General features: G+C 38.7%; 1 pseudogene; it reads right to left on the bottom strand.

Moving 5' to 3' along the window:
• Positions 1–508: 508 nt before the first annotated feature.
• LOC122308797 lies at positions 509–22940 on the bottom strand (annotated as a pseudogene).
• Positions 22941–23190: the final 250 nt, after the last annotated feature.

The raw sequence follows: 23190 nt of genomic DNA, 5'->3' as shown, positions 1-23190 counted from the left end.
AAAGCCTCTTTCAACCAATCCAGTCCAACAAAATATATTAAACTATATTTTTATCAAACTATATTAAAACCGCTTCAAAGCAACTTTCTATGGGTGAGAGCTCTATGAATGCTTACTTGTTCAAAAAAAAAAAAAAGGGGGAGGTAAGCTACGAAAACTTACAAAGAGCTCGTGAACGTAGGCCATTGCCTCAAACTATAAAAATCTCGATACCTCGTCTTATTTATAATTTTTTCACTTAATTCAATGTTTAAACCATGGATGAGCATCCAAGCATCGCACAACCATTCAAGCACTACCATAAGCTATTCGATCAATACTGCTGACATCCACTCTTGACAAAAAAATACATCAAATAATCTTGTTACGAGATCCATTACCCGGACGCCTTAACAACAACGAAGATATATTCAACTCCTCCTAAGAAACCCCTACCATCGTTTATATCACCACAAAGCTTTCTTATACTAATGAACACTAGTTGATAGTGATAAATTACAGAGCAGAGTTTGTCCAACCGTTAAAGCTGAGATAGATTGCAAAACCTCAACCATAAAAAATACCTTCAATGTACAATGCGATCTGAAATTCAAACCAGCTCTATCAAGACATTTTGATGGGTATACTTAACCATTCTGATAGTCCATATACAAGTAAAAAAAATCTTTAAGTGTTACCCTACAAATAGTAGAAAAACTTCACCACTCTTTAGATTTTGAAGCAGCAAGCAAGGTTGAATGCATCTGTCTTCAAGCTATGTACCTCTACCAGTTCAGAGAGGCAACTTCACTTGCCACTGACTTGGGACTGGTATATGGAAGGGATCCATCACTGCTAAGATGACATCAAGCCCTGATCAAAAGTTGGTAGACATTACTGTTGTTCTCACCATTGACACGCTTCAACATTTCAAAACTTTTGCAGCTCCCTAAGAAATCAATTCGTTTAAAGACCACATAACCACATTGTGCCGTTTCTTTACTACAGTAAGTTGTTCTGAGCCGGTCAGCATGCCTTGAATCGGTGTGAATTGCAGCCTCAATTTCATCAACTGACATGTTCTCCTGCCAGAGAACAAATTATACACATTAAGGACCCTGATAAATAGAATCACCTCAACTATCTGCTCAATGCAATAGCCAATAGGTTGCACAAACTACATAAACCTGAAAATATATAAAATCAACAGACCCTTTTGAGTTTGAAAAAACATTCAACACAATGTTACAAAAGATGATAAAATCTACAATCATACTTCCGATTACACCCTTTGGCATGGCAACTTCTAAAAGGACCAAAAAAAAAAAAAAAGGAACAAACAAATGAAAGGGCTCCGCTTCTGAAAAATGGTTGTGCGTGTGTGGGCACATAATAATCCAGGTTAGGAAACATATCTAAGTCTTACCTGATAAAATGCATAGATGTGATCTAAAACCTGCAAACATGTAAAGCCGTTATCACTGAAAAACGTTCTTGACGAAGGCCCCATCTCAGCAAATCGATCAATGGGAAACAGTATGGTAAGAAAGTGATTTTTAAATATCAATTCTGATTTCTCGCTGCAAATAGGCCACATAAAAAGCAAACACAGTGAGACAAAACATTCCATTCAGATAAAAAAAAAAAAACTGATAAGCAGAAGCAATTCGCAAATCTCAGGTGATGGTGCCATCTGACCACCTCGTGGAAAACAATTGTTGAATTATTACACAATTTACAGCAAGATACAGAGGGACAAGAGACAGACATAGATGCATTATATAGACAGATCTTGAGGTTCTAAATCTCTCAAGATCCAATATTTTCAGTGACATGGAGCAGACTTGACAAATCGATCCATCAATCTAATGCCGACTGGCAACAATGAGATCTTTTATAATAGAAGGAATAAAGAGATATTATCAACCTTTCTATAAGTGGTCTAGTTAAGTGTGCAAATGAAGCTTCTGAATCCTTCTGATCTGCTTCTGCATATAGGAATATAGATGACTGATGTTCACTCGCATTGTCTACACTGAAGGAGTCTGTGTAAATTGCAGCAGTGGAAGTTGGCTCAGATATAGACCAGCAGATTGAGTCCAAGAGGCTAGCCGGTGTAATTGGTCGTATTGGAATTTGACAAGTCTGTAATAGGAACAGAATTCACAATTAAATGTCTTTACATAACACTCATCAAAACCATATTCTATGGCAATTGAATGATACACCCCCAGAGAGAGAGAGAGAGAGCATTCAAGATTGCAGGATACAGCATTTGTGTACTTAAGACTAAGTTTGTTTCCATGTTAATGAAGAAAACAAGAAAATATTTTTGGTTTAAAATAATTGTTTTCTGTTGTTTGGTGGGGGACTGAGAATTTCCAGCAAACATTTTCTGGTGTTTGGTTGATATGCAAATTATTTACAGACCACCACCACTCAAAACCACTATGCTGCAATTTTCTGATTCTTCAACCACAGGGAAAACTGTATAAAACAGCCGCAAACCTGACTGTCACCACTGATTCTTGAAAATCCAATCCCGATGGTGGTAGAAATGTTGTGGACTAGAGATCTAGGTTAACTCAAAACATGAGGGATGAGTTAGGACTGGGTAACATGAGACCAAATGGACCCTTGGAGTTAGAGAAGCAGGATAGTTGGAGTCAAAGTCAGCTCTCGTGGCAAAGGGTTGGTTGCGACAAGTCAAATAAATGACAACCAGTTGTGTCGGCAAGGTGATGGTAGACATCAGAGGTTAGTGTTGGCAGAGTAGTGTTGCTGGTGGAAAAGGTGAGGGATTGGGCTGCTTTGGTTGAGGGATATTGGCTCCATAGCTACCATATACAAAAGGGCAGAAAACGGTTTCCTCGAAAACCTTTTCAGCTGAATACATAGCCCACAGTGAAGGTCAAGCACTGCTGTGGAGACCTTCCATCATACAGATGATATGAATCGGGATCTTTCACCAAAAAAGAAGACTCGATTTCATGCAGATCAAAATTGCTAGTTGATTCTAATGTCAATTAGTTAAACATGTTCATCTATCATAAAGTTAACCATCGTTACTGTTGGAATAATAGCATGACAAAATAATCATGCACCAACGTGAAGCACAATAGGAAGGTTGAATATGATTAACCTCTTACCTGCATACGGCGACCACGACGATTTCTAACAGAAATTTTAGCAGAACTCACAACCTGTTGCCTTTCAGTGAGGCTTGCTTTATTTCTAAACTTCCGATCCTCAGGAGCATTTTTCCCATGTATTTCCTACAAAGTTTTTATGATAACAAGAGAAACTTTAAGAAGAAAAATGCACATAGGACATTGAAAATTTAATGAACATTAATATTTAAAAAAAAAAAAAAATCGCTGGGCACTTTGAAAAAAACCTTTTCCCCATTATCAGGATAAAATTTGACCCAAAATAAGAATTTCAGAAGATCGAAATCTGTGCTAAAGTTAATTGAAATTGTCCAGCTAACATAAATATATAAGTATCAGGTTGACCATCACAGATTTCGTTGAATTACTACAAATTCCTTATTCTCATTTATCCCAGGATACTAAAATGATAAGATTCCCCTTCTTACATCCATGTTGTCTATTACATATTTTGTCAACTCGTTATCCATACCATTTTACAGCTCAAAATATTATTTGACGATCCACACCCCAGCCACATCAGTAATATATGGTACGAATTGAACCTAAAATCTCATCCAACTTCATGCCACCCATTTACCACCAAATTGAGGTAGGGTGTAGAAAAGAAAATGAAATGAAACAAAAGATTAATATTTTCAATATTCACAGTATGTTTGATGTAGAATAGAAATGGAGTTTCATAATTTTAAAATTAAGAAACAATATTTACCTTCCTTGCAATGCCTTTTTGAGAATCTTCAATCAGCATACTGATCTGCCTGGCCAAGTCAGCAGACATATGAACAAGCCGTCACACATATTTATCCTTTGCTGTTTTCAGAACCCATAGTGGCTGAGAGACATTATTATATCAGATAAACCTCGTTGTGATTAAAGTAATTATGTAGAGCACTCTGTTATCAGGTATATCAATGTTACCCACAGTAACTGAGACACAGATAAACTTCATTGTGAGTAAAGTAATTGTTGAGTACTGTGGAGTCTGGTCCACACCGCTCAAGCGGAGTCATTGGCCGCTCGAGCGAAATCAGGCAGAGTCGAACGCTCGATGTCAGCTCGACAGTGAGCTCGAGCAGGAGGAGTTCGCTCGAGCGGAGGCATTGGCCGCTCGAGCGAAATCAGGCAGAGTCGAACGCTCGACGTCAGCTCGACAGTGAGCTCGAGCGGGATGCGGAAGGGAAGTTCGCTCGACACGCCGCTCGAGCGAACATGCGTTTTAGGGATTCCGCCGTTTGAACTATATATATGATTTTTGCCTCTTTTGTCTGTAATAGAGCAGCTACGAAAACACTGTGGATGAACAGTGTTGTGACCCATCTTGTAGTGTGATTCCTCAATAATAAAATCCTCTGCAGCTCCCGTGGACGTAGGCAATTTGCCGAACCACGTACATCTTGTGTCGTGTGTGATTGCGTGTGTGATCGTTTTTTTTTTCTCATTCGGTGTTATTTTCAATTCATTGTCATCGTTTTTCACAACAATTGGTATCAAGAGCCAAGGTTCGGGTCTGAGGAGAAACGATGGCTGGAGGTGAATTGAAGGTATCGGGGATCGAGAAGTTTGATGGCACGGATTTTGGATACTGGAGGATGCAGATAGAGGACTACCTCTATGGGAAGAAACTTCATCTTCCACTATTGGGGCAGCAACCGGAAAAGATGGATGATGCTAGTTGGAATCTGTTGGATCGACAGGTTCTGGGGGTTATTCGATTAACCCTGTCGAGATCCGTTGCACACAACGTCATCAAGGAGAAGACGACGGCGGATCTCATGGCGGCTTTGTCAGGTATGTATGAAAAGCCGTCAGTGAATAACAAGGTACATTTGATGAAAAAGTTATTCAATTTGAAAATGGCAGATAGTACGTCTGTTGCACAACATCTGAATGATTTTAATACTATCACAAATCAATTGTCGTTTGTTGAAATTGAATTTGATGATGAGATACGTGCACTGATATTATTGGCTTCATTGCCAAATAGTTGGGAAGCCATGAGAATGGCTGTTAGTAATTCTGCTGGTAAAAATAAACTGAAATATGATGATATTCGTGATTTGATTTTGGCTGAGGAGGTGCGCAGGAAAGATTCAGGCGAGACCTCGGGTTTGAGTTCAGCTCTAAATGTTGACTCTCGAGGGAGATCACATGACAGGAATTCAAACAGAGGAAGATCAAAATCAAAGTACAGGGGCAAGAGCAAGTCGAGGCCTGGTCAGCAGGCAACTTGCTGGAATTGTGGCAAAGCTGGCCACATAAAGAAAAACTGCAAAAACCCCAAGAAGACGGAGAATGATAGTGCTAATGTGGTAACTGAAGAAGTACAGGATGCACTATTGCTTGCAGTTCATAGTCCAGTTGATGACTGGATACTGGATTCAGGGGCTTCCTTCCATACATCTTCCCACCGGGAACTAATGAGGAATTATGTTGCAGGTGACTTTGGGAAGGTATATTTGGCTGATGGTGAGGCTCTGAACGTAGTGGGGATGGGAGACATTGACATTGCACTCCCTGGCAAGAACAAATGGACCTTGCAAAAGGTCAGGCACATTCCTGAGTTGAAGAAGAACCTCATTTTTGTTGGGCAGCTTGATGAGTGTGGTCATTCAGTGGTGTTCTCAGATAGCACCTGGAAGGTCACAAAAGGGGCATTGGTACTAGCTCGGGGTAAGAAAACTGGTACACTTTATATGACTACTGGTTTAATTGACACTATTGCTACTACCGTTGCAGAGAGCACAGCAGATTTGTGGCATTGTAGGCTTGGCCATATGAGTCAGAAGGGTATGACGGAACTTCTGTCTAGAGGCAAGCTACCAGAACTGAAGACAGTTGATCTCGGTATGTGTGAGAGTTGTGTTATGGGGAAACAAAAGAAGGTCAGCTTCTTGAAAAGTGGCAGGACGCCAAAGACAGGAAGACTTGATCTTGTGCACACAGATGTGTGGGGTCCTTCTCCAGTTGCATCTCTTGGAGGTTCTCGCTACTATGTTACGTTCATTGATGACCATAGTAGGAAGGTATGGATTTATTTTTTGAAACATAAATCTGAAGTATTTAATGTTTTCAAAATTTGGAAAGCCATGGTTGAGACAGAGACAGGCTTGAAACTGAAGTGTTTGAGGTCTGACAATGGTGGTGAGTATGTTGATGGCGGGTTCAAGGAGTATTGTGCAGCTCTGGGTATCAGAATGGAGAAGACCATTCCTGGGACACCACAGCAAAATGGAGTTGTTGAGCGTATGAACAGGACTATTAATGAGCGTGCTAGAAGCATGAGGTTGCACGCTGGACTACCACCCACTTTCTGGGCAGATGCAGTCAGCACTGCCGTTTATTTGATAAACAGAGGGCCATCAGTTCCACTGGATTGTGGATTGCCTGAGGAGGTTTGGAGCGGGAAAGAGGTTAAGTTTTCTCACCTTAAAAGCTTTGGTTGTCTTTCTTATGTGCTTGTTGATTCTGATGCTCGTAGTAAGCTTGAGGCTAAGTCAAAGAAATGCTATTTCATTGGCTATGGAGACGAGGCATTTGGCTATCGTTTCTGGGATGATCAGGGTCGGAAAATCATAAGAAGCAGGAATGTGATTTTCAATGAGAAAATGATGTACAAGGATAAGTCGAGTACAGTTCCTGCAGCAGCTCCTCAGGAGTCCGAGTTTGTAGGATTGGATGACCTACCAGAGGTCACAGTGCAGTGTAGAGATGTGAGTGACGAGGAGAGTGGGTCCAGTACACCCATTCCTATTATTCCGCAGGCAGTTCAGAACCGTCTACTCCTACAGTTGCAGTTCGCAGGTCAGTTAGGACTATACGTCCTCCACAGCGTTTCTCACCTACTTTGAATTACATTCTGTTGACAGATGGTGGAGAACCGCAGAGTTATGAAGAAACCTTGCAAGATGAGAATTCTAGCAAGTGGGAGCTGGCCATGAAAGACGAGATGGATTCCTTGCTAGGGAATCAGACCTGGGAGTTGACAGAACTTCCATCAGGGAAGAAGGCATTACACAACAAGTGGGTGTACCGAGTGAAAACTGAGCATGACGGCAGTAAGAGGTACAAGGCTAGACTTGTTGTAAAAGGCTTTCAGCAAAAGCAGGGTATTGACTACTCTGAGATCTTTTCTCCTGTGGTAAAGATCACAACTATCAGGATGGTACTGGCTATGGTTGCCACTGAAGATCTATTTCTTGAGCAGTTAGATGTGAAGACAGCTTTTCTTCATGGAGACCTTGAAGAAGACATCTACATGCACCAGCCTGAGGGGTTTGTGGTACAGGGAAAGGAAGGTTCAGTTTGCAGACTGAAGAAGAGCTTGTATGGCCTGAAGCAAGCTCCTAGACAGTGGTACAAGAAATTTGACAACTTTATGCACAGTGCAGGGTATATTAGATGTCAAGCAGATCACTGTTGCTATGTCAGGCATTTTGACAATTCTTACATTATTTTGCTGTTGTATGTGGATGACATGCTTATTGCAGGGGCTAGTATTGATGAGATCAATAATCTGAAAAAGCAGATGTCAGAGCACTTTGCAATGAAGGATTTGGGAGCTGCAAAGCAAATCCTTGGCATGAGAATTGTCAGAGACAGAGTCAGAGGTACGTTGAGACTCTCACAGGCTGAGTATGTGAAAAAGGTACTCAGCAGGTTCAACATGGACAAGGCCAAACCAGTTGGCACACCCTTGGGAAGTCACTTCAGACTCAGTAAGAATCAGTCACCAGAGTCAGAGGAGGAACGAGATTACATGAGTAAGGTTCCTTATGCCTCAGCCATTGGTTCACTTATGTATGCTATGGTTTGCACAAGACCGGATATTGCCCATGCAGTGGGAGTTGTGAGTAGATACATGAGTAACCCAGGAAAGCAGCATTGGGAGGCAGTGAAGTGGATTTTGAGGTACCTAAAGGGTTCCTCAGAAACCTGTTTATGTTTCTCTGGAGAGAGCTTGGAGGTGCAGGGCTATGTTGATGCTGATTTAGCTGGAGATATTGACAGCAGAAAGAGTACCACGGGCTTTGTTTATACACTTGGTGGTACTGCAGTGTCATGGGGTTCTAATTTACAGGAAACAGTTTCTTTGTCTACAACAGAAGCTGAGTATATTGCAGTGTCAGAGGCTGCAAAGGAGATGGTATGGCTACAAGGCTTCTTGGAAGAATTGGGTAAGAAGAATCAGAAAGGCACTCTCTACAGTGACAGTCAGAGTGCCATATTCCTTGCCAAGAATCCAGCATTCCATTCCAGGACCAAGCACATTCAGATTAGGTATCACTTCATATGGTCATTGTTAGATGACGGACAGTTGTTACTTGAGAAGATATGTGGAAGCAAGAACCCTGCTGATATGTTGACAAAGGGTGTTACGCTTGAGAAACTGAAGTTGTGCGCAACTTCAGTTGGTCTTCTAGAATGAAGACAGGAGCAGTGAGTTGCAGAGGTGGAGGATATCATGTTTGAGGAAGACGACGATACAGCGAGTGTACCAGTCTCCAAGTGGGAGAATTGTTGAGTACTGTGGAGTCTGGTCCACACCGCTCGAGCGGAGTCATTGGCCACTCGAGCGAAATCAGGCAGAGTCGAACGCTCGATGTCAGCTCGACAGTGAGCTCGAGCAGGAGGAGTTCGCTCGAGCGAAGGCATTGGCCGCTCGAGCGAAATCAGGCAGAGTCGAACGCTCGACGTCAGCTCGACAGTGAGCTCGAGCAGGATGCGGAAGGGAAGTTCGCTCGACGCGCGCTCGACACGCCGCTCGAGGGAACATGCGTTTTAGGGATTCCGCCGTTTGAACTATATATATGTGGTTGCGACTAAACTCTGACTCAAATTAATGAATCAAAAATCTAGTACAGTTTTACCTGCAAGTATACAGGCGTTGTAGTATCTTACATGATCGTATCCACAGGGATTGACTTTTGTGATAAAGAAATAAATTCAGACAATAAAACGAAATTACTAAAAGAAACGTACTATCAAATGAAGATTGATAAAATGAATGGAAAAAGACTAAGGTTTCGAGGATCCGTCTAATGATTTATGATATTGTTTCCGATCAATTTACTACAATTAAACTAGAATAATGATTCCGTTTAATTGGTAGATTTAGCATTTAAGATCGAGAAAAACAGACGCTTATGATTGAGCGTAAACGATTGATGGTTAAAACATTTACAAATCTATTTGAATACCACAGGGATTCCTCAAGCATTCACTGTATTCAGAAATCACAATGAATCAGGACGAGTATATAGATAATCAAAATTTTCAAATAAAAACTTTCAATCAATCAAACTCGCAAAATAGATTTTACGTCGATTCGGAAACAATATGTGAATCATTAAACTTCACCTCTAACCTTAGTATGAAAATTTAGCCAAACATATTTATTACAAATACTATAGAAATCATATAAATATTATTCATTAGAAAACTAAAATGGAATACAAGAAATACTAGGCAACAATTTTAGAAACAACAAAATTTAGAATCTAGTCAACATTGAAAGAATAAAGTTCACAACATAATTAAAATGCATAAAACAGAAATTGAAACTAAGTTGCAGCCCAATGCCAAAAGAAAAACATGAATAAGCGAAAAGGAATACAACTCCAACCACTTCACATGTCCCTTTCTACACTCACAAGTTCCTACTCTATTTAATTCCAACACATGAATTTATTCCCACCAATAAAGACTAAGAAACCAATTTGCTCTCTTCTTTTCTCATGACTTTCCTCTTTTCTTCCCTCTCCCTCCGTGTCCCCCTTGCCTCTCTTCAACCAACCTCTATTTATAGCAGAAAATGCAATAGCCGAACAACCCCACTTGCCTCTTGAAAAATCAATCAATTTCCTTAATTCCGGTTCCATGTTCCCCTCTCCTTCATCCATTACTTTATTCTCCCTTTAATCATGGCACCTCACTTTCTTCACACACCAATCTCCCCTCAATTTGCTGCTCGAATGTAAGGCCAAAAGAAATCCTTGAGAATCTGCTGCTAGCCGAATCAAAAAGAGAGAAGAAAAATTCAGTTTCTCCACCTCATGCTGCCAAACCGAAAGTGAAGGATAAAAGTCAAGAAAATCAGCTGCACTACTCCTCCTTCTCTTTCGGTCCATGTTTTCTGCATGTGCATCTGTTTTTTTTTTTTTCTGAATGGTTTGCTGCATGATTGACCGAATGATCTGCTGTATGGTTGAATATCAAGTGCTGTCATGTGCTGCTGGTGCTAGTCTGAATATTTGGTGCTGTTGTGGGTCCAGCTATGTGCTGTCCATGTGGGTTTGTGCAGGTTGTGTTCCTGCTGCATGTATGCTTTGCCGAGTGATCTCTTTGCTGCACATGTGTGAGTTTCCAGCTTGTTGGTCTTTGCTGCATGAAGATTCAAAGAAGAACAAAGTTGTTGTCCTGCATGTGCATTTTTCTGCATGTGTATTGCATATGTCCGAATGGTTTCTGCATCTATTATTTTCCATGTGTGTGTTGCATATGTCCCATTCTTTCTTTCCTTCCATAAATGCCCTACAATATATAAATGAATTGGTATCATGGTTTAAGTGTTTCAAGGGCAAATATGAGACTTTGATGTGCAAAAAAAAAGAATATTGGCATCAATTAATTTGACATTCAATATTAGAATTTGATGCATAATTAAGTGTTCAATCCTTATTTGATAAAATAAATCACTCATTTAAACAACTTAATTATGCAATTCTAACCCTTTATCAATATGATTTTTGCCTCTTTTGTCTGTATTAAAGCAGCTACGAAAACACTGTGGATGAACAGTGTTGTGACCCATCTTGTAGTGTGATTCCTCAATAATAAAATCCTCTGCAGCTCCCGTGGACGTAGGCAATTTGCCGAACCACGTACATCTTGTGTCGTGTGTGATTGCGTGTGTGATCGTTTTTTTTCTCATTCGGTGTTATTTTCAATTCATTGTCATCGTTTTTCACAACAGTAATTACATAGAGAACTCTCCAATTCCTATCAGGTATATTGATTCCAATTCCTATCAGGTATATTGATGTTTTCCATACTACAGAAATTTCACCAATATGATGTGCAAATAGGAAGACCACCGAAAATAGATTAAGTGAAGCATACCAACCATCTACGCAACATATAACTTCATAACAGAAATATATATCCTCAAAGCTAAATAAAACATAAGTTTCGTTCACAAACATATAAATGACTGAGGAGGCACTCACCGTGACAAGGTTGTTAGAGTAGCCAAGATATCTTTGGACAGAAGTGCCTTCACAAACCACATGACTGGCATTGCAACCAGCAAACCATTTTTCTACAACTTTGGCACCTTCTCTGGTGGCAGCCTCAACAACCTACCAAAGATATCAATCATCTCATGAGTTGCTCGAGGTACCTATAGAGATGCTTACTCGACAGAAGCAGGGTGTCCCCCCAACCCCCCCCCCCCCCCCACCCAAAACAACACTTAATAACAGATTGACAGTTGGCTTCAAATTCTCTAAACTCCAAACAAAACACACTATTTCCCACTAAACATTCAAGTTTACCTTATTACGCAGTTCAGCTGAAATGTCTGGATCAACATACATGAAATGACCAGAAAGAGAAGAGTCCACACTTGTGCTAAACTCTCTTCCCGATAACCATAGATGTGATTCTTCTATCTTGTTAGATTGCGTGGCAACGTGAGCACCAACGGGAAGACAGGAATTTTCAGAGCTAGCAAACCCAGCAAGTCGACTTAATTCATCCAAGAGCATACCATTTTCTTCAACACTCTTAACACTGTAGAGTGATTCACTCAGTCTCACTGCATCATACAAAACAAGCTAATTTTCTTTTTTGATAGGTGACAAGGCAACAAATTAAATATAAAGTACCGAATAAGATCATATGTCAATTGGCTTATATTTCTTAGACCAATACTTGCGCATGGAATGATTTAGGTTAAAAAATCCTTATGATACAAGATCTAGACCTCAAAATACAGAAAGAGAGAACATCATTTAACCTACATACAACCCAAACTTAACCAGATATTGTTTGTTGATAAGAGGTTCTTAATCCCCAATCATCACAAAAGTGCTAAAACTTCAGAAGAAACCACTCACTAGTATGTGAATGGTTTAAGAAACTTTACCATCTATTTTTTGAACAGCCATTTTTCCCATCCAGATTACATTCGACGTGAAAGTAGAACACCAAATGTCACACACTGATGTCATACCCAAGCACCTGGGGTTTTGAGTATATGAAACTAGGGGGTTCATCTTCATATGGTTGAATAATTTCAAAATAAGTTCTAAAATAACGTTTTTCAAGTTTTCATTTAAGTTGGCCTTATGATTGATGTGCAATTGTACCAGAGATAGGGGGGTGGGAGCAAGCCATCTTGTTTGGTCCATATCCTAGATGGGCTGCAGGCACGTAACTGAGATCCTTGAGATTGTCAGCCCTTAAATAAGTGGTGTAAATGTGGGTTGGCCACTTGAGAGATTAAAAGGAAAATGTTGTTATATGCATGAATGTCCTCTAAAAATGTGTGAATGTCAATTAAAAATTAAAATCAATTTTACCCTACTTGATATGTAATGTATCTATTTACTGTATTTGAATCTCTTAGCATTTGGTTTGTCACAACAAAATGACATTGAAAGTGTTTACTAAGTTTTCAGGTAATGTCATTCTCTACAATTATCATTAAGTTCTAATATAAATTTCTATTCATGCTTTGAGGTATTTTTGGATCTTTATAACCTGGTGCAATAAAATTTAATGAAAGTGAAATTCCCAACCCTATAAAAGGGCATGTTATATACGTTATTTAAGTTTATTGATAAAGTTTACTTAGTCGTTTATTTACCGATTTTTTGAATTATGATATCTAACATTGTATCCTTGACAGAAAGGGATTATAATACTAAATGCCAATAAGACTTCAAAAATGATCCAACTGATAGGTAGCAGATATTTTTTTTTATAATTAATAAGATAAATTTATTCCAAGTAAATAGGCATAGCCCAAATACACAGGATATATACAAATGAGAACACCTACTTACTAGCTAAAACAGAAAATAACTAAGACAGAACAGTACAATCATTCCCATTCCTTACAAGATTCTTCACCCAATATAGTACTAAGAAAAAACTCCCCGAGTTCCCCTATAGAATGTGCCCAGTTATCAAAGCATCTCCCATTCCTCTCTAGCCATAAACACCAAAGTAAGCACAGGGGAATCATCTTCAGCACTGCAGTCCTATTACTTCTCCCCCCGATACCTTGCTAGCAAGCAAAGAAATCCACCACATGCCTAGGCATCACCCATGAAATGCCAATCCTTGCAAAAGTCTCATTCCACAATGAAGTCGCCACATCACAATGAAGAAAAAGATGGTCAATAAATTCACCATCCTTTTTACATATAAAACACCATTCAGCCATCTGAAAACCTCTCTTCCTCAAATTGTCTGTAGTTAATATTTTCCCTAGGGACACCAGCCAGCAGAAAAACGCAACCTTACTAGGCACCTTGGCTCCAAATACTTTTCCAGGGGTAGTCTCTGACCGCATGACTGGTTAACACCTTATAATAAGAGCTCACTGAAAATCTTAGATTAACTGTATGCACCCACAGCAGACTGTCCTCCCTGTTCAGATCAAGTTTCATCTCATATAATCTTCCTAAGAAGTCAGAAACTTCCCCTACTTCCCAATCCTGCACATCTCTAATAAATTCCACAGTCCAGCAAATCAAATTATTAGAAAAGTGATAAGAATCAGCTACTGCAGCCCCTTTATCTTTAACAATCCTGAAAAGGTTAGGAAAGACAACCTTAAGAGGAGAGTCCCCACACCAGATGTTGTGCCAAAAATCTTTGCCCCATTTCCCACCTTGAATATGGAATTCTTGACAAAGTCCCCCCATCCCAGCCGAATAGACTTCCATAGACCCACTCCTAATGTCCCACGAACTTCACTCGTACACCAACTCCCTCACATCCTCCCATATTTAACATCCACAAAATTTCTCCAAAATGCATTGCTCTCGTTAAGGTATCTCCAAAGCCATTTCCCAAGTAGAGCTTTATTGAAAAGTCTTAAATTTCTCACTCCCAACCCTCCATAAGAAACCAAGGGACTAACCTTTTTCCAACTCACCAAATGAAACTTTCTCTCCTCCCCATACCATCCCACAGAAAGTTCCTATAAATCCTCTCAACAGCCCCCCACTGGTCAAGGAAAGAGAGAGAGGAAATATGTAGGGAGATTAGTCAAAGTGCTCTCGATCAAGGTAACTCTTCCACCTTTAAACAAACATAATTTTTTCCAGCCTGCTATTCTCCTCCTAATCTTCTCAATCACCCCATCCCAAATAAAAACTGATTTATGAGAGGCACCCAAAGGTAGTCCAAGGTATCTCATAGGTAACGCAGCTTTCTTACATCCCAAAATATTGGCCAGATCCAAAATATTCCTCATTGTACCCACTGGAACAATTTCAGACTTGGAAAGATTAGCTAGTTTGGGTGGTGAGAATACTTCACTACTATTCATTATTTTATCATTACTTTTCACCTATGTTTTACTATTTTGTACTACTATGCACTACTATTCAATAATTTTCACTACTATTCATAGAGTATCTGAGATAATCTCACTACCCAAACACAAACTAAATCTCAAACCAGAAACAGCTTCGAAGCATAACAGTAATGCTCTCAAAACACGAAGGTGATCTTGATAGTTATCACATAAAATCAAAGTGTTGTCTGCGAAAAGCAAAAGTGATACTGAAATACTATCCCGTGTCTAATTACCCACCACAAATCCTGACAGAAAACTTCCTTCGACAGCCGCCTCAAGCATACCACTCAATGGATCTATCACTATTACAAATAGGAAAGGAAATAAGGGGTCTCCTTGCCTCAAATCCCGAGAGCTATTAAAAAAACCAACCGGATTGCCATTTACTAATATCGAAGATCTGGCCGTCAAAATACGTGTGTTTGGGTGTTGAGAATACCTCAACACTTCTCAATATACTCCACTACCATTCATTACTTTATTATTACTTTTCACCTACTTTTTACTGCTATTCATTACTTTTTACTACTATTCACTATTCTATTATTACTTTGTATCTATTTTTTCACTACTATTCACAACATACCTCAACACTTCTCAATACCCAAACCCAACTTTAATCCATGAACACCACTTCTCACCAAAACCAAATCTCCCAAGTATAGAAGAAAATCCCAATTGACATGGTCAAAAGCCTTTTCCATATCCAATTTAACTAAAACTCCAGATTTACCCATTCTTATTATACTTTCCAAGCATTTATTTGCAATTAGAACCGAATCAAGAATTTGTCTTCCCCTCACAAATGCATTCTGAAACTTTGAAATAATCTTGCCCATAACCACACTAATATGATTTACCAACACTTCCGCAATAATTTTATACACCCCATTTACCAAACTTATAGGGCAAAAATCTTTGATCTCCATTGCATCTGCCTTTTAAGGAATGAGACGATTTGCTAACACTTTCACAATAATTTTATACGCCCCGTTTATGAAACTAATAGGGCGAAAATCTTTGATCTCCATTGCACCTGCCTTTTAGGAATGAGAGAAATGAATGTAGTAGTATTAAGACTCTTCTCAAATTTTAGGAATGAATGGAATTCACCAAGAACTTTCATAATGTCATCCTTCACTATGTCTCAACATGCTTGGAAAAATGCAATGGAAAAACCATCCGAGGCCGGTGCCTTGTCCTTCGCCATACCTTTAACCACATCAAGAACTTCTTCTTCCTCAAAAGTTCACTCCAACCAATCTGCACTCATTTGCTCAATGGGCTCAAACACCAGCCCATCTAACTTTGGTCTCCATGAATATACTTCCGTAAAAGGCTTCTCATAATAGCTCACAATGTGGTCTTCAATTCCATCCTCCACGTCGCCAATTCCATCTTCCATACTCCCTCAATGTCGGGTAGTAGATATAGACGACCAAATCAATGTCATAAGTGATACTGCAATTCCTTGTTCATAAACAATACCACAATAGAACTGATTTAGTTGCCTTAAGGTTCCAAGAGCCAATGAATCACCTACATAATGTGACGTTTATATGTGAGCACTTCATTATGCATTATACATTATGTAAGTACTTTATCACTACATTTATGGTTGGATGCTTACACCTAAATACTTTATTGGGCATTAAAGTGCATTTACCTTTATTAGTCCCTACATCCCAATTAAACTTTTTGCTTTATTTCTTGGAGCATGCCAAGATACACATCCCATGTGAAACCCCATATCGAGTGAGTATAGGTAGTATATGGGATCTCACATTTCTTGGAATAGAGAAGTTCTTAATCTTTATAATGATTCCAATATGCTCCAATTATACCACTAATAAGTCCTTTTAGAGTATAGACTCAGATGTGGCTTGGGCCTCATTTGTGGTGGTACAAATGGTATTTAGAGCCTATCCCAACCAAAAATGTCGGACTTGAGCCGTGCCACCTATGATGGAATGGTCCAATGAGGACGTTTGTAATTTGAAAGGGGAGATTGTGATACCCGACATTGAGGGAGTATAGGTGGTGGATCCCACATTGCTTGGGATGGAAATTTTTTTTCCCTTTTATTGGCACCGGGTGTCCATAACAAAGTCCCAATTCATTCCAGGGTTGCGTAGACCCTAGTTTTCAGCAAGTGCACCACAGGTAATTCAACGGAAAATTCTCCAATCAGATGTGGCTTGGACCTCCCTTAGGGCATTACAAATTTACCAACACCCTCAATACAAGATCTCATAAACCACCTATACTCACCACTTAGTACGGCATACCACAATCCCTCCCCCCTTAATACTCCCAACGTCCTCGTCGGGTCATTCCATAATGGGTGACATGGCTAAAGTCCCACAATTCTGATTAAGATAGGCTCTAATACCATTTGTAACACCCCAAGGGAAAGCCCTAGCCACATTTTGGCCCATTCTCCAAAATGACTCCCATTGGAATCTGTAACACACCCTCCCATAGAGTGTTACGTACTTTCATAATTGTGCCAAATAAAGAGATCCAACTTGATAAAAAAATATCTCATTTATTGAAAAAAAAAACTGGAAAATGTACATAAAAGACGTACTGAAAAATATTTAAATAAATAGTCTCATTGCAATGAAATTTAAAATTGTTATTTTTGTGTAAAAAACACTTATTAACTGAGTCTGTCCCAATTCATTCCAGGGTTGCGTAGGCCCTGGTTTTCAGCAACTGCACCTCAGGTAATTCAACGGAAAATTCTCCAATCAGATGTGGCTTGGACCTCCCTTAGGGCATTACAAATTTACCAACACCCTCAATACAAGATCTCATAAACCACCTATACTCACCACTTAGTACGGCATACCACAATCCCTCCCCCCTTATACTCCCAACGTCCTCGTCGGGCCATTCCATAATGGGTGACATGGCTAAAGTCCCACAATTCTGATTAAAATAGGCTCTAATACCATTTGTAACACCCCAAGGGAAAGCCCAAGCCACATTTTGGCCCATTCTCCAAAATGACTCCCATTGGAATCTGAAACACACCCTTCCCATATAGTGTTACGTACTTTCATAATTGTGCCAAATAAAGAGATCCAACTTGATAAAAAAATATCTCATTTATTGAAAAAAAAAACCGGAAAATATACATAAAAGATGTCCTGAAAAATATTTAAATAAATAGTCTCATTGCAATGAAATTTAAAATTGTTCTTTTTGTGTAAAAAACACTTATTAACTGAGTCTGTCCCAATTCATTCCAGGGTTGCGTAGGCCCTGGTTTTCAGCAACTGCACCTCAGGTAATTCAACGGAAAATTCTCCAATCAGATGTGGCTTGGACCTCCCTTAGGGCATTACAAATTTACCAACACCCTCAATACAAGATCTCATAAACCACCTATACTCACCACTTAGTACGGCATACCACAATCCCTCCCTCCTTAATACTCCCAACGTCCTCGTCGGGCCATTCCATAATGGGTGACATGGCTAAAGTCCCACAATTCTGATTAAGATAGGCTCTAATACCATTTGTAACACCCCAAGGGAAAGCCCTAGCCACATTTTGGCCCATTCTCCAAAATGACTCCCATTGGAATCTATAACACACCCTCCCATAGAGTGTTACGTACTTTCATAATTGTGCCAAATAAAGAGATCCAACTTGATAAAAAAATATCTCATTTATTGAAAAAAAAACTGGAAAATATACATAAAAGACGTACTGAAAAATATTTAAATAAATAGTCTCATTGCAATGAAATTTAAAATTGTTCTTTTTGTGTAAAAAACACTTATTAACTGAGTCTATCCCAATTCATTCCAGGGTTGCGTAGACCCTGGTTTTCAGCAACTGCACCTCAGGTAATTCAACGGAAAATTCTCCAATCAGATGTGGCTTGGACCTCCCTTAGGGCATTACAAATTTACCAACACCCTCCATACAAGATCTCATAAACCACCTATACTCACCACTTAGTACGGCATACCACAATCCCTCCCCCCTTATACTCCCAACATCCTCGTCGGGCCATTCCATAATGGGTGACATGGCTAAAGTCCCACAATTTTGATTAAGATAGGCTCTAATACCATTTGTAACACCCCATGGGAAAGCCCAAGCCACATTTTGGCCCATTCTCCAAAATGACTCCCATTGGAATCTGTAACACACCCTCCCATAGAGTGTTACGTGCTTACATAATTTGTGCCAAATAAAGGGATCCAACTTGATAAAAAATATCTCATTTATTGAAATTAAAAAAAAAAAAAAAAAAACTGGAAAATATACATAAAAGATGTCCTGAAAAATATTTAAATAAATAGTCTCATTGCAATGAAATTTAAAATTGTTCTTTTTGTGTAAAAAACACTTATTAACTGAGTCTGTCCCAATTCATTCTAGGGTTGCGTAGGCCCTGGTTTTCAGCAACTGCACCTCAAGTAATTCAACGGAAAATTCTCCAATCAGATGTGGCTTGGACCTCCCTTAGGGAATTACAAATTTACCAACACCCTCAATACAAGATCTCATAAACCACCTATACTCACCACTTAGTACGGCATACCACAATCCCTCCCCCCTTATACTCCCAACGTCCTCGTCAGGCCATTCCATAATGGGTGACATGGCTAAAGTCCCACAATTCTGATTAAGATAGGCTCTAATACCATTTGTAACACCCCAAGGGAAAGCCCAAGCCACATTTTGGTCCATTCTCCAAAATGACTCCCATTGAAATCTGTAACACACCCTTCCCATAGAGTGTTACTCACTTACATAATTGTGCCAAATAAAGAGATCCAACTTGATAAAAAATATCTCATTTATTGAAATTAAAAAAAAAAAAAAACTGGAAAATATACATAAAAGATGTCCTGAAAAATATTTAAATAAATAGTCTCATTGCAATGAAATTTAAAATTGTTCTTTTTGTGTAAAAAACACTTATTAACTGAGTCTGTCCCAATTCATTCCAGGGTTGCGTAGGCTCTGGTTTTCAGCAACTGCACCTCAGGTAATTCAACGGAAAATTCTCCAATCAGATGTGGCTTGGACCTCCCTTAGGGCATTACAAATTTACCAACACCCTCAATACAAGATCTCATAAACCACCTATACTCACCACTTAGTACGGCATACCACAATCCCTCCCCCCTTAATACTCCCAACGTCCTCGTCGGGCCATTCCATAATGGGTGACATGGCTAAAGTCCTACAATTCTGATTAAGATAGGCTCTAATACCATTTGTAACACCCCAAGGGAAAGCCCAAGCCAAATTTTGGCCCATTCTCCAAAATGACTCCCATTGGAATCTGTAACACACCCTCCCATAGAGTGTTACGTACTTTCATAATTGTGCCAAATAAAGAGATCCAACTTGATAAAAAATATCTCATTTATTGAAAAAAAAAAGTAGAAAATATACATAAAATATGTCCTGAAAAATATTTAAATAAATAGTCTCATTGCAGTGAAATTTAAAATTGTTATTTTTGTGTAAAAAACACTTATTAACTGAGTCTGTCCCAATTCATTCCAGGGTTGCGTAGGCCCTGGTTTTCAGCAACTGCACCTTAGGTAATTCAACGGAAAATTCTCCAATCAGATGTGGCTTGGACCTCCCTTAGGGCATTACAAATTTACCAACACCCTCAATACAAGATCTCATAAACCACCTATACTCACCACTTAGTACGGCATATCACAATCCCTCCCCCCTTATACTCCCAACGTCCTCGTCGGGCCATTCCATAATGGGTGACATGGCTAAAGTCCCACAATTCTGATTAAGATAGGCTCTAATACCATTTGTAACACCCCATGGGAAAGCCCTAGCCACATTTTGGCCCATTCTCCAAAATGACTCCCATTGGAATCTGTAACACACCCTTCCCATATAGTGTTACGTACTTTCATAATTGTGTCAAATAAAGAGATCCAACTTGATAAAAAAATATCTCATTTATTGAAAAAAAAAAAACCGGAAAATATACATAAAAGATGTCCTGAAAAATATTTAAATAAATAGTCTCATTGCAATGAAATTTAAAATTGTTCTTTTTGTGTAAAAACCACTTATTAACTGAGTCTGAAAATCTCTTGAAACATGATCTATGCCGGTTGCATGCTCTTCAACACTATCTTCTTTACCTGGACATTTCAACTGCCTATGGCCACAAGAAGAACAGCTTAACTTATCATAACATATGATGGTGGACCACACTTAGATTCATGGCTAGCACATCCACCAACAACTGCATTGGTACCATGCAATCTCTTATGGCGATTCTTAAAGCTTCTTTCATAACTTGTCTTTTGTCTTTCTTATCATGATGCATGCAGAACACTCAATATGGGGTATCACATCCCAAATAAAAATAAATTTCAGATGTACCACTATACTTTTATGTTACCATTAATAACTATGACATTTCAAACAAAAAACAAAGAAAGTGTGACAGAGAACATCTTTAAGAGAAATGTTTGGTTCACAAATAGATTTAAGAAAAATAAATTCACAAATGCGAGTTGTTGTGGTACACTATTTGCAAAGCCTTTTTTACCATAAAGTAGATCTAACTTATCACATCTAGCCACGAGTGTGAGCTTTACTTTTGTGATATCTCTTTGTAAACCTAGCACTTCTCCCATCTTTTATTCTCCAAGTGGGGACTTGGGGTATATACATATATAGAGACCATAAAATCCTTAAGAGATTTGTGTATGGAGTGGGACTTATTTTATTGGCTATAATTTAGGATGAATTAAGTTCTCAAGTGTTAAGAACATCTATGTGCTAGGAATAAATAAAATCACAAATAGGGCAGAACATTGACATTGTTGAGCGCACGGACAGACATTTAGGATCCTAATATATCATGTAAGCTTGTGCTCCATACCTTTCAACCTTCATTTGACAAAAACATTTAATGCAACTAGGAGATTTATTGGTTCAAAAGATTGTAACCTGATTCATTGTATGCCAAGAATTTTAACTCTACATACAACTTAAATCTAAATAACAAACTGACAGCAAATTTGAAACAAAAGCAGATAGAAAGTAGTTAGTTTATAATAAAAAAAATTAAAAAAAAATCTTATAAAATAGAAAGTAGCTCATTATACCATTCCTCCGGACACTATCCACAAACCACCCAAGCGTGACGATAAAGAGACTATTTTTTGATCCATGCTTCAAAGCGTGCTCAAACTTACGTCCACCAAAGTTGTAATATGAGTTAAGGAGTTCAGAAAAGCATTAAATAATTGAAGAACATCACAGGTATTAGAGATACCGATGCTTTTTTCTTGATTGTTATTAGAGATACTGATGCTAGGATCAGGAAATGAAACAAAGCCCTCCCATTAGTCTACTTGATATACATCTCATGAGAAAGGGGGAAGCTATGATTTTTTTTCCTTGTAGTGGCCAGACTAGTCCCATAAGAAATATAATACACCTCCAGTCATTGTAAGGACTTAGATTTCTACAAAAAACCTAAAAGCAAAATAAAACAATTAAACATAGACTATCTAAGCAACACAGTCTAAAATAACATATAAAATCAAATGAAGGTAATTTTTATACTTTGTAAGAAGAATTATCCAACATTTTTTTGGGGGTCAAATTTTTTAGTTTTAAAAAAGAGTCATATTTTGTGGGGCGGAGGAAATTTTTCTCCAAGGTTTTTTTTTTTTTTTTTTTTTTCAAATTTTGGGAGGAACAAGGGGGATTCTTGCAGATATTTTCAGGGCCAAGGAGTGGGGATTTTCTCAGGATTTTAGGGAGGCCATGGCCACCCATCTTCACACTCCCTTGCCTCTGCCTTTACCATGAATACACATAAGATCATATTAAAAAATTCTACAAAATCAGCGATAATCAAACCAATTTCCTTTTCCTCCTAAAAAGCTTACCAATTGATTCAACTAAAGAAGATTGGAAATGAAACCAAGTAAGTACCCACGGCACTTGTCCACATATAGTGTACACTAAACAGAATGAGAGAAAACAGCATCAGTGACTGAGTCTTAAGCCAATCTTACTGAGTTTGACCACTATACAATAAGACAATTGAAACAATTTCAAAAACAATTTAAAGGATATTTGGACCACCAAATGAGTACACTGAGGTTGCAAATTAGGGCTGTATTGGCCACCTAATCTCTGTGTCGCCTCCATTACTTGTTTTCTAGTTTCTGCCAAAACAAAAAAACATAAATTGACTTTAGCTACCTATATATAAATGAAAAGTAATTATAAAATGATGAAGCAATGTTCCACGGAAGAAAAGTGAGTCATGCGCAGGGAAGTATATCAGAAAACCCATCTATACTAACAACATGACGACAATGGGCCGATTTTCCCTCCCTATACTAGTAACTTCTGACAATTGAATTTTTACATGTAGTGAAATGTTCATTCAAAATACCAATCCTTCAT

The sequence above is a fragment of the Carya illinoinensis genome, chromosome 5 (genome assembly GCF_018687715.1).
Source record: "Carya illinoinensis cultivar Pawnee chromosome 5, C.illinoinensisPawnee_v1, whole genome shotgun sequence".
NCBI classification, from domain to species: Eukaryota; Viridiplantae; Streptophyta; class Magnoliopsida; order Fagales; family Juglandaceae; genus Carya; species Carya illinoinensis.
The sequence above is the reverse complement of the archived record's forward strand: the minus strand, read 5'-3'. Positions and strand labels throughout refer to the sequence as shown.